Genomic DNA, 13,711 nt, shown 5'->3' on the forward strand with positions numbered 1-13,711 from the left:
TGCACCCGTATCAAGTTTGCTGGTGACACCAAGTTGGGGTGGGGAAGGGAAATCCCATCAGGGAGTCAGGGCTGCCATTCACAGCGGCCAAGCCAGGCTGGAGGAACAGGCCCATGGGAACTTCATGAACTCACTGGGGACAAATGCAGCAAAGTCCATGACCCCTGGCGATGGTACAGGCTGGGGAGCAGCTCCACAAGGAAAGTCCTGGGACTCTGGTGCACAGGGAGCCATGCACGTGCCAGCAGTGCCTGAGCAGCAGGACCCCAGCCCATACCTCAAGGGACAGGATTATCCACATGTTCTCAGCGCTCAGGAGACTACATCTAGGTAATGCATCCAGTTTTGGGCCTCCCACTCCAGGAAAGAGATCAATGAACTGCCGGGAGTCCTGCAGGGAGTGGGGCCCGAGCTGGTCATGGCTGGAGCTGTCGCCCTGTGAGGAGAGGCTGTGGATGGGGCTGGCTCAGCCTGGGCAGGCTGGCCACAACCCCCGTACCCGCAGGGAGGCGGCCAACAAGAGGGAGCCGCAGACAAGGGGCATCTGCGGGACCATGCAGAAGAGGTTGAGTGGGCCTGAGGAAAAGGCTTTTCCCTGGGCCCAGCAAGGGGAGGCTGTGCTGGGCTGCATCCTTGGGGCGTTTCCAGCCCCTGACCTCGACACTGAGCTGCTGTGGCAGGGCTGGACTGGGACCTCCTCAGACTTCTAGACCAACTTATTCTGTGATCCCACTAAATTCAGTATGGATTGCACGTATTTACCTCAATTTTATAGAGCAAGTTAATTGACCTGCTTCTTCCCACCAACAAGGACACAACTCATATTCCAGCCCAAGACTGTAGCTGTTTAAAATATTCCAGATGGGAATTATGAGTTGTTAAAGGTTTTTTCAGAAATATTTCAAAGTATTTTTCATACTGAATAAACTACTCCAGCTATGCAAAACACTGCCAGCTTGTTTCTGACCAGAAATTAAGAGCTATCTGCTTATTGCCTTAGTATAGAAAGATTCAAGAACAATGAAGATGATCAGACCCTGGTGAAACATGAAGAAGATCTAGTGTCACATATGAATTCATGATTTCTGCCCATTTCACATTTCCATCAACTTATCTTGGTCAAGACTGATCAAACAGCTTACCCAGGGCTGCATTTGGTTTAAGAAGAAAATTATTCTAAGAAAGATTTATTTCTGCAGCCCTCAAACCATCTCCAGGGTTGTATTGCAGAAAATTTTCTGAGGTGAGAATTTGTTGTTGTAAATTAGTCACCGCATATCTCTGTGCTCTGAAAGAACCACCACAACAGAGAATGAGTATCAAGTTGTTTTCCTTTAGCAATTTTATCATAATGTTCAAAATTGATATTGTAAACCTAAACATTATCATTCTTCGTGTGGCATTTGTTTTCCTCTTGAAACTTCTATGTGATTACCTGGACTGTGGATCCTGACACACCCAGTGCTGGTGCAGTTCCCAAAATACATGACACTCAGACCTTCTTTTGCTTAAATCCACTACCAGAGTACATACACGTTACAGAACAGTGACCAGATTTGTAAGTTAGCTTTCCAGGTCACATAAACACATCAAGAACAGCTGATGAAATGTACCTACTGGTACCTGTAATTTTCTTCAGTCAAGCTGAAGTCAAGGATGACAGCTTGGAAATGACACCTTTATACTGAAAAGCATATATATGCAGTGAATACTTTTGTAGAAGGATAAAATTTAAAAACAACCTTAAAAATACATACAGATTTGCTTTTACATACTAGAAGTAATTTAACCCTCTAGGTAGCATCTCTTCCAGTGATATATGAATGCTTTACACGGTATTTTTCTTACATATCCGAAGGTTCCTCAGCAAGAAGCCTTTACAAATGAGATAACAAATTATAGTACTGTTAATATCTAATCAGTTCTACATGGATTTCAGAAGAGCTGTCACAGGCTTATGGAGAATGACTGTGCTCATGCTTTCATGACACGCAGAAGAAATCAGATGCTCAGTTGTACAAGGAAATTAATGGAAAACTGCAAAACTGATATGCAGTTAAAGCCAAGATGAATACTAGTGGTCTCCTGGAAGTAGAAGATACAGAAGAAATAGAAAGAATTCAATTAAGAAGCATGGAGGCATTTTCTTCAATGGAAAGGCTGAAAAATTAGCTCTACTTGTTTGTAAATGAAAAAAGAGAACAAGATAAAAGTAAAAGCATAAAGAAAGTAAGGGCTTCTCCTGGACACATTTGTAAAATAGAAAAGGAGAAAACCACACAAATGTTACATTTGTTACTGATAAGGCAAACACTCAGGAATAATTTCCAGAAGACACACACTGTCAACTTAATGGGATATTGAAAGATTTCAGAGCAGATGCTGATATTGGCCCAAATTTCACGCTGCGCTTCCCATCCTGTTAACAGAAAGTGTTTCACATGCCTTATAGCTTTCACAGCACAATGGAGCGTAATTCCAGTTTGCGCTATCTGTAACACAGCTAATGGTGTGATGACTTTCATGCAGTGTAGTGTCATTAGGAGGAGACACCTTCCAATGCATGCACCCAGCAAAGACTTATTATAGAATGATAATATCATAGACTTGTTTAGACTGGAAAAGACTTTTAAGATGATTGAGTCCAACCATTAACCCAGCGCTGCCAAATCCACCACTAAACCATGTCCCTAAACACCACATCTATGCCTCTTTTAAATACCTCCAGGGATGGTGACTCCATCACTTTCCTGGGCAGCCTGTTCCAGAGCATGACAGTCCTTTCAGTGAAGAAATTTATCCTAATATCTAATCTAAAACTCCACTGGCACAATTTGAGGCCATCTTCTCTTGTCCTATCACTTGCTGCTTGGCAGAAGAGACTGACACTTGCCTCACTACAACCTCCTTTCACGTAGTTGTAGAGAGCGACAAGGTCTTCCCCCTAGTCTCTTCTCCAGACTAAACAACCCCAGTTCCTGCAATGGGCAAAAATCTTAGCTTTGCACTGCCATCTAAACTTACCAGTTTCTCAGCATGTGTGGTGCCTCACAGAAATACCTAAGGTAACATAAAAAAATATAGAAGATGTGTTGCTCCTCCGTAATACAATGCAGTCAAACAACTATCCGAAATTTCTGTCCCTTCCTAAGCAAGAACAGGGAAGCCAGCTATAAGAGTTAACAGACCTGCAAAGAAAAGACTGTGGATGGCCCTTGTTTTCCAACACATACTATTCATTTCCTTCAATTCTCTTGCTTTTTTTCAGGCAGGTATGTAAAACCACACAAGTTTCCCAGATCAGCTCTGTTGATTCCACACTTTATTTCAAAGTTCCCCAAAGGAGATTGATGAAAATATTTATTGTACTTCAAACTACAATACAGAAGAGACAGTCTTTGCTCTTCTTCAAAGTGTCTTGGATAGTTCAGCCTAAACTATCCAAAATAATCTAGGGACTTTGCTGCAGCTTTTTCTAAGAAATACTTCAAAGATAAGCCCAATTATGTGGCAAAAGTGAATATCCAAATTGTCATAATAATTTCCAAAAAATAATACAGATGTCAACTCACTGAGCTACAAAGTGTCTGGTAGAACAGAGCTGGTGGAGAAACTCCCTGCTGAAGATCCAACTGTCCAGGTTTGAAAACCAGCTTCCCTTCACCCCACCAAAAGTAAACAAACAAAAACCCAAAACCACATCAACTTCAATTGCTGTGGATAAAAAGCTGAATTTGACAAGTCCCTTCCAGGCAGGTTGATGGGTGAGGAGCAGAGTAGGCAGGGACTGATTTTCCCCAGTGCCTGCTTGACAGGCACCATCAATTTTCATTTCTGATTTACTGGCTGCCCATGAGGAAATTTTGTAAATTCTGAAGATTCCATTTTGGGGTGAAACACTTTTGAAAAACAAATAATTTGTTCTTTTGTCTCACATGTCTTCCCTAAATCTCAAATTTTGCCACAAGAAATGTTTTCTATCCAGCTCTGGGCTTGATCCCTTTTCCAAGTCTACCCTTTTCCAGCTGCCAAGTCCCCTAATCTCCAATGCAAACAACTGTGGTCACCCCAATATAAAGACTTTAGAAAATCCCCATCCACATCTATAGTTATGTAAACACTGAAGTATATGTAAACTATATTATTCTGCAATCTTTTTGGGGGCACAGACACAAAGAATTACAGACTGCAAGACTTTCTGCAAGTCAGGGTAGCACCCGAATGGCACGCCCAGGCTTGTGGTGCCTCTAACAAGATAACACCACCAAGCCTGAGATGCTACAGATAACAGGGGAGGTGTATCATACATGCAGATGGCTCACCCAGTCCTGTGGCACCACTAACAAGACAGCAACATGAGAAAGGGCAGGCAGGCACTAGAGATAACACAAGGGGAGTGCTAGCTTAACAGAATTTACCAGTTCAACTGAATCAAGGCCAGTGGGGAAAGGAAAACGGCTGAGACGTTTAATTGGGAAGCGATGTGGCTGGTAAATGGGAAGAACTTGGAAAGGGAAAAGCAGGAGAAGGGAATACAAGGGGAAACAAATCAGGTGTTTGAGGGCACATTATCAATGCATCTTGGAACAGGATAATAAATCTGTTGATGCTCTGTTCATATCTGCATCCAACTTAGGCAGTGAGGTGCTCTCCCTCCTGCCAGTGAGGGAACAGCTAGAGGAGACCTCCTGACATCCTAACAACGTACAGAATGGAACAGAGCTTTCCCCATGTTTATAGCTCATTAACTGAGTGTCTGGGTAATACTAATGTAATTCTATTTAAGTCAGGTAGGAATTCTGTTTGTGCCACTCTGAAATAATTCCAAGATTTATCTGCAGGACCTTTTCTTGGTGGCTGTTCCTCTCCCAAAGATAGTTTTCTCTCAGTAGAAGCCAGTCAACAACGATTCCAGTTCTCAGAAGATCCCCAAGACAATAAATTACTGCTAGATAAGAGTCTAAAAGGCTTATCTACTACACCCTCCTATCCCTAACAAAAGTTTAGGAACAATACAAGCAAACAGAAATACTTCCTATGACTAACAGGAGTGTTCAGAGCTTGACAGTTAGGGACTTTCAGAGCCAGATGTGATGCTTGTCTGATTAATAATCCCCAGTAGAGTTTTCTTTTGTTAAATTACTCAACTGTGTTCTGAACGTGTGTAAACTTTTGATATTCACAACGTCCTGCAAAAGGGCTCTACAGCTCTACAGCATAATGTTTAAAGAACAGGTTGGTCCTGATTTTGTCACCTTGTAGTTTCATTTGATGTGCCCTATATTTGATAAACAGGAATATTTCTCAGAATAGGCTTAAATAACACCACTACATACACCACAAAAATCAGTGTTTTATTCTTAACTATTTCTCTCAATTACATAACTTCCCTGGAAAATGCTGAATTGATTTAATCCTAAAATTTTGAAACAAAGTATGCTTTTATTAAGCATTTTGGTAAAGAATTTTGGAGAACAGACTGACTGACAGATGTGCAATTTAGCTTCCTTCTAATTATCTACTATTTGTGTATTACAAGGAGCTAAAGTGCTTTAGATCTGCTTAGTTCCTGTATTCTAAAATGGGGAAGCAATTCTGATCTCTGAAATATTTCATAAGATCCATCCATAAAAACCTTACATGACATAGCCATGTATTATCATAGCACCCAGTTTCTACACCATGTTCATGAGCAGCACCCTTTTACTCCTACTGATGTTCAGGTTACCTATTATATCACCGTCTCCATACACTTAGAGACTTTATCAAATTACAGAAAACCAGAGCTTTTAATTTTCAAGGATTCAAATGCAACATCTAGCATGTTAAACTAACACGCCTTAGAGATGACAGTTTAGGACAACAGAGGTTTCAGTCCCTCTAAGGATATTACATTTTGCCAGTGCTATATAAAGCTCCCTTTTTAAGCACAGAAGTCGAACATACAAGATTTTTCAGACAGCTTCTTCCAGTCTTCTCAAAACTGCAACATGATTCATTCATTCATAGAACTTACTTTTTCATAATGTCTCCCTTCAAAAATGAAAGGGGAAGAAATAGTTGTTATTCTAATACATTTTCACAAAAATGTGAAATGTTTCACTCTGACATCAAAGAATTTGAGAGGCATTTAATTTCTTCCAAATGCTCCCCTGCTGCTGTGCTCAAGACTAACACAGAAAAGCTACATCGGTTTCTCATTCCAAGGTTTCTGTCTTGTAATGACCACCTGAAAAGAAAACCATCACAAAAACCCCCTCCTGACACATCCGTAAGTCTGCCTTGTCTGCCCACTTTCACAAAATGCTGATTTATATTTTCCATATGCACAGGAGCTGACTGACCACCCACAAAGAGCTCATCTGCACATTATGACTTGGATCTCCAACAGTAATTTTGTTTGTTTGTTTGTTTCTTTGTCTGATTTAAAACCAGCACACTTTGGAAAGTCCTGGCATCACTCGTTTACAGTAGAACACAATGCATCCTAGCTGTTTCCTGTTAATCATAAAAAGCAAGCCCCATCACCCTCTACAGTGATTCAGGTCTGCCAAGCACATGGAATATTTCAGGGCTCCCTTTGTTTGACTGTTGGGGGTTACAAAGGCAACCTGGAGACCTCTGTTCTGGCATACCCAAGTTCATTTTAACAATTCTTTATTGATTTGGAGCATGTTGTTAGAAGCTACTTCAGAATACCTTAAATTACTTCATTGCTCTTAATTTTTAGCAATGCAGTATTGCCAGAACATATCTACATATGCATCATCGTGGAGAAGTAAAAGGAAGTATTTGTCATTGAAAGCTATGGTATTAATTTAGAACAAGTAACCTACAGTCCACTATGAACAGACAGTAGGACACCTAATTCAAGAATCCACTGACTTTCACTTACACTTTTTTTGTACACTTATCTGGTAAGTGTTTCATGAAATGGGAAACCAGTATTTATCTCAACTAAGAGCTGAAGGGCTAGTACAAAGAAATGTATGTCAAAATAAAAATTTGACTGCTCTATATAATTAAGGGCCAGACCCTAACAGGGAAGTGGAATTTGTTCTAACAAGCAAATAACCTTTAAAAATAGCAGTCAAAACACAGGATGCTGTGTGGCCAGGAGATTCAGACTTGACAGAATTAGCTTGTCACTTCAATAAAAAGCTGCTGGTCTAAAGCATCATTTAAAAATAATAATAAAGAGTTCTCTGAGATCTGTTATGTAAAAGTTAAGCCTGTTACTAAAGGTGAAAATTTTTCATTAAGTTATGAGCAAGCAGTGTACCTTAAGGAAGGGAAGATACGTTTTGTACCTACATCAATGGAACTCCATACTTGGCAACTCAAGACTGTGTCCCATGCTAGTGCGCAACTACTGATCTTGCTGCCATAGTAACAGCTCTTAACAGTAGTGGCTACTCCCAAAAAAAGTTGTACATGTAGTTACAAACAGGCCTGGTGTATTTGGTTTGTGTGGCAAGGTTTTGGTAGTTGGGGGTGGGGTACAGGGGTGGCTTCCATGAGAAGCTGCTAGAAGTTTCCTCTGTGTCCCATGGAGCCAATGCCAGCTGGCTCCAGGATGGACCCACCACTGGCCAAGGCTGAGCCCATCAGCAACAGTGGCAGCACCTCTGGGATAATGTATTTAAAAAGGGAGGTGGGAAAACCTGTGCAACAGCAATTGCAGCTGGAGAGAGGAGTGAGAACACACGAGATCAACAACTCCACAGACACCCAGGTCACTGCAGAAGGAGGCAGGAGGTGCCCCAGGCACTGCAGCAGAGATGCCCCTGCAGCCCCTGGTGAAGCCCATGGTGAGGCAGGCTGTGCCCCTCAGCCCATGGAGGGTAACGCCGGAGCAGGTACCCACCGGCAGCCTGTGGAGGACCTCACGCCGGAGCAGGTGGATGCCCCAAGGAGGCTGTGACCCCGTGGGAAGCCCACACTAGAGCAGGCTACTGGCAGGACCTGTGGCCCCGTGGAGAGAGGAGCCCAGGCTGGAGCAGGTTTGCTGGCAGGACTTGTGACCCCAACAGGGGACCCACACTGGAGCAGTCTGTGCCTGAAAGACTGTGCCCCATGGAAGGGACCCACTCTGGGGCAGAGGAAGAGTGTGAGGAGCCCTCCCCCTGAGGAGGAAGGAAGAGCAGGAACAAGGTGTGATGAACCGACCACAGCCCTCACTGCCCATCCCCCTGTGCTGCTGGAGGGGAGGAGGTGGAGAACTCTGAAGTTAAGCCTGGGAAGAAAAAGGGAGGGATGAGGGGAAGGAGTTTTTAAGCTTTGGTTTTATTTCTTATTATCCTACTGTGATTTGATTAGTAATAAATTAAATTAATTTCACCAACTCAAGTGTGTTTTGCCTATGATGGTAACTGGTGAATGATCTCTCCCCGTCCTATCTCGACCCAGAAGCCTTTCATTCTATTTTCTCTCCCCTGCCCAGCTAAGGAGGGAAGTGATAGAGCAGCTTTGGTGGGCACCTGACATCCAGCCAGGGCCAACCCGCCGTACAACAGGTTAAGCCTATTTACAAATTTTTAGCTGGGATGGTTAACTGAGAGTTAAAAATTTACCTGCACTAGATAAGGAAGGCAACAAAGGATATTGAAGGGGATATTGAAGGGGAAATCTTATTGTCCCATCTGTCAGTCATAAAAACAAACAATTCAGCTCTATCACTGCCTCACCCTGTGCTGGAGAGAAGAGGCTCATTTCCTTGTATTCTACTCATTCCCATTAATAGCCTATATTCTTTTAAGCCTGTCATTTCTTTGAGAGGATATCAGCTTTGAGTCTAGTCCTTTTACATGTACTAACATAGTAGCTTTGACAAAAGCTACTAGGCAGCGTGTTCATCTGCTACTGACTCTGAAGTAGGTCACTAACCATTGCTCCAGCTAAATCAAAGCTGACCCCTCCAGAAGTGTCACACCAGTCAGAGCCCACAGCTGAAGTGCTGAAGCCTCGAGCTTCTCACATCCCATCCAAGAGCAGTGAGACATGGCAGGAAAGCCTTTGGGCCGTGCAGTACAGTACAGAAGGCTTGCTCTGGTGTGTGGTGGTACTGGAGCAAGTCTCGTATCACAGCCTCTGGCCAGCAACAGAAAGCCAGAGACTAGGCCTGTTGCTGGTCCCACAAACACATCAGCATAATTAAAATATGCAGTAGCTCAGACTTTCAGTTTCTCTAGCTGACTCCATGCCTACCTTATATATGATGCTACTGCTGCTTGTTAATAGGTAATAACCAGAAGCCACAGCAAGAAACTATCAAGTGTAAATACTGAGCAAGTATTTTACATTTTCTGAGAAAGCTTTAAAGTCAGCATCAAACATACATACCTGCTTCTAAAAGTCAATAAAGCCTGCTGGTGCAAGCTAGCGCTGTAATCAGACTGCAGACTAAACCCAAGGGGATGTCAAGCAGAAAGGGAAAAGAAGGGTCTGCAAGAGAGGCAGCACTTCAGAAATACATCTGCATTTGAAGTTTTCTGACAGTATTAAATAAACTCAAATTCAAAAATTACAGTCTTGCAAAACACACGCCCTGTTTAATGTTTGCAGTCTGCTGGTTTTTTCAGTGACTTTATGAGAAATTGCTTACTGCTTTCTTTCTTGACAACAGCAGTCCCTGTGGAGTAGCATTTGCCTTGTTTGACAGATACGGCCGTAAAGAAAGGACGCTCTCATCCACCGCAATGCCCCAATGCTTATCTGTTCCCATTCTCAATACTGAAGAAGTGACCGTGTTGTGGGTAGCCTAAGAAGGGAGATAGTGCGCAAGAGTTTAATCTCTCGTCCCAGCTGGAGGGATTGCTGGTGATCCCGTATGTGTACACTACCTTTCTTCTTGGAAGCAAACCACTGTCATCAGTTTGCTCATGCAAGCTGTGGTTTTTACAGATCAAAGTGAACTATAGTTTTAGGTAGCTCAGCTGTCATCCACATTATAAAGCAAATAAAGGAATATACGTTCATTGTATGACCAAAGCTTCAAGGATAAGTATGAATATTCCACAATCTGCATTCATTTCCAGAACTATTTGGCCCCTGCAATCCAAAAGGCTTGGCACCAAGAGCACATACATCTCTTCTACGGTCAACACCAGCACACACACTCTGCCCTCAGGGAAAAGGATTTTTCAGTGGCAAGGTGTATGCCAAAAGAACGGGGGTTTCGGTGAATTTGCTTCGAGTTCCGATCTGGCAGAGCCATGACTAGTTAGATTTTTAAGCATACTACCAAAGCTCAAGGGAGAATGAAAGGAACATGGGTTTGTGCTGATTTCAAGAAAGTGGTTGACTGTATAGATCTTGAAAGGTTATGAAGACATAAAAAATATTTTTTCCACACAATACATATTTTCAGTATTTGTCTGTAGAAACAGAATCAAGTAGGTTTAGGGACAGATGCTAAAAGAAATGAAAATTCTACTAGAAAAAACCAAAATATTTCTAAATTCACTCAGAGGTATTACTGAGGTCATAACTACTTCAGTATCACTAACCGTATCACAAAAGCTGGAGAGCATGAATGAAACTGAGTGACATCCCAAAGTGAGAGGGATTAACTACATGGATTAACCATGCAAATGAATTGTTATCAAATTCCTTATATGAAAAGCTGATTGAAAACTGCTGATAAGGATTTTCAGTAAGCTATAAAATACTGAATAAAATTTATTTTTAAACATATGACTTGCAAGCAAATGCTGTCCTTGCCCAAAGAGGTCTGTATTTAATTAGTAATAGCACTTCTGAAGATCTAAAACAGGGGTCCTCAAGCTTTTTAACCAGGGGGCTGGCACGCGGATGCAGTGGCAGGCAGTCATCTGCGGCTGCTTGGTTTCCCCCCAACCCCTGGCAGGGGGGTCTGTAAATACCGGGGGCCGGATTGAGGACCCTGGGGGGCAGTATCCAGCCCACAGGCCATAGTTTGAGGACCCCTGATCTAAAATGTTATTTATTCCCAGCAGTCCAAAGGCCAAAAGGTAAATGAATAATAAAACATCAGATTTTATACAATAGTTATTAGTACACCCTCATATACAGCTATACTGTACGTTTCAAGAACTACCTTTTATCATTTGACCTGCAAAACACTTCCTCCCTACTTGCCAGCCAAGATGAAGGCCTTTCCCAGGTTTCAGTCTTATACACAAGGTGGAACGGCTGTGAATCACAGGATCACACAGAATGGTCAGGGTTGGAAGGCACCTCTGGAGATCGTCTAGCCCAACCCCCTACTAAAGCAGGTTAACCTGCAGCAGGTTGCACAGGATCACGTCCCAGTGTGTTTTGAACATCTCCAGAGAAGGAGACTCCACAGTTTCTCTGGGCAGCCTGTTCCAGGGCTCTGTCAAACATTCATGCTAATTGCAGTAAGAGCAAATAAATACAGATAGTATGCTGCAATCCTATCTTTACGATATTTTTAAAAATGGTAATAATTGTATCTTTGCTCTGCTTCTTTGGCAATAATTCCACATATTAAGGTATGAGCTTTTTCTTTAGTCTTTTTTTTTCATTAACAGATGTATTTATATATATACATACACAAAGCTTTCTCCGCTCCAAACCCCCCTCTGGGTTTTTTTGAGGTAAAACATGGCACATTCAGTTACTAGTTTTCAAACAAAAGAAAGTTTTCCTTCCCAATCTTTCAATGTTCCTTATCCCATCAGAAAACCCACAAAGTTTCTCTCTTCCTTCTATGTAACATCTAGACATCCTGACATTTAGTCAAGTCCTTCTAAGGAAAACACAGGAGTAGAAATTGAAGTGTTTGGGTTTTTTTTGTGGGGGGCTGGTGGTGGTAAAAAAGATAACATGAAACAAATTCCTAGTTGTTTTGATTACAGCAGGTACAATGCCACCCAGGATGTTTTCTATAAACAGCATATTTGAGACTGGATATTAAAGCACAGCAGGAATATTCAAGAGAAATTATGAATAAGTTATTTTCTTTCCGATTACAGCACATTCACAGCTTGTTTTACAGCCTGCAGAAGTTGCCCACGTAACACAGGCACAGGACTAAAGGCAACATGAAGTTACCAAGTACAAGAGAATCACTATTGGTGAAGCTGCAGCAAAAGCAGCCACAAAGTTCTTAGGGAAATGTTTCTCCATGTGGACGTAAGGCAGAGCTGGTCAAACAGACGTTAACTAGGTGTGTTTGACATGGTGGTAGTAGACCACCTCCCCATTTATTTGCACTGCAGTGTTCATATGAACGCAGAGGACTTTCAAAGCTGATTTTGAGACTTCTCTTTGGCACCAGCCACTGGTCTTGTTCCTTGCTCATGAAACAAAACCCACAATTTCTCAAATGAATCTGAAGTGGAAAAGACTCTTCATGACAAATAATGAATAAAACAGGCATCACAAAAATACTGTGTTCAAACAAAAGGGAACAGAAAATGCCACAAAGTACCCGCCCTCACAGAACACAGCAATGGGTAATTAGCACACCAGGAAGCTGTTATAAAGTCACTCTGAAATGAACATGTGTAACATCCTGTAGTGCACTATTATATGTTTAAAATAAATTTGTAATAGTTGTGTCCTTCTAGGTTCTTATCATCAAGACTACAGCTACCAAAAAAAAAGTTTTTTTCAATGCCCAGCACATACAAACCAGAAGGCCTTTCATCTAAAGTTTCTTTTCACATGCAGGAGACCCAAGTGGTATGACTTCAATAGCTTAGACTACAGGATCTGCTTTACATTGTTAAATGAAATATTGAATTTTTACTTGAAGTCACAGATCAAAAATGTGAAAGTGGAGGCACAGCCACTGCTCATGCTTTGGATTGCTAAACAGGATTCAAAATAACTTACTTTCTTGATGAAATGAATCCTCCGTACACAGAAGAAAATTTAAGGAAAAAAAAAAGTCTAACTGAAAGTCAAAACAAGCTTAACTCCTTTCCAAAATCTGGAGGCCCTTTCCTTAGGCTTACTCAGTTCCTACCGAAAGTACTTATGGAGGTTTTACAGCTACCTTTCCACACTTTTGCATTAAGGGCCAAATAAAAACTATGGGTGATCACTGTTCCCATAACAAAGGATCATAAAACTGGGGCAAAAGCAAGGTTATATAGCCCTTGCTATAGCTAGAAAGAGCTTTGCTTCGCACATCACAAAATCAGAATAGGCATGCCAAATTGAAGGGATGCTCATGTATCACCATAATGCTGATAATATAATCACTACAGAAACCTATGCTTTTTTAAAGTGAGTAGCGAGTTTGGACACTGAACATGAGGCAGTGTAAAGGAATACTTCATTTTCAAAACCAAGCTTCTGTAAAGCCAGAAAACTCTCTGTGATATCAAAAGCAACAGAGAATCAAATGCTGAAGAGTTGGACTCTCATGAATTGGTAGTGCAGTGCAACAGTACAACCCTACTGTAAAAATATTTACAGTGCCTGCCATAAACCACATAACAAGTCACACAAATGGAAATTTAATAAAACAAGTTTGCAAGCTAGCAATTAGACCCTTAAGTAAGAAATCAAGCAGAACTGTGCTTTAAATTTATATCAATGGTGTCTGTTTCAGTTACAATGCAAACTCCGAACTTATAGCTTTGTGAATTGACACTGTATTAGCTTTCACATCTTTAGCTTCACACTTGCAATGTATAAACATCAGACAACTGATACTTCGATCAGAAGTATGTAACCCATATACACCCACAAAAGT

The 13,711-nt window shown here is 41.6% G+C and overlaps 1 protein-coding gene across 2 annotated transcripts in view; it reads right to left on the reverse strand.

The window, feature by feature from the left end:
* The window catches only part of MAN1A1 (mannosidase alpha class 1A member 1), a 151,699-nt gene that overhangs the window by 123,895 nt on the left and 14,093 nt on the right, over positions 1–13,711 (reverse strand). The window lies entirely within an intron of this gene.

This window comes from Falco peregrinus, chromosome 7, assembly GCF_023634155.1.
Source record: "Falco peregrinus isolate bFalPer1 chromosome 7, bFalPer1.pri, whole genome shotgun sequence".
Taxonomy (NCBI): Eukaryota; Metazoa; Chordata; class Aves; order Falconiformes; family Falconidae; genus Falco; species Falco peregrinus.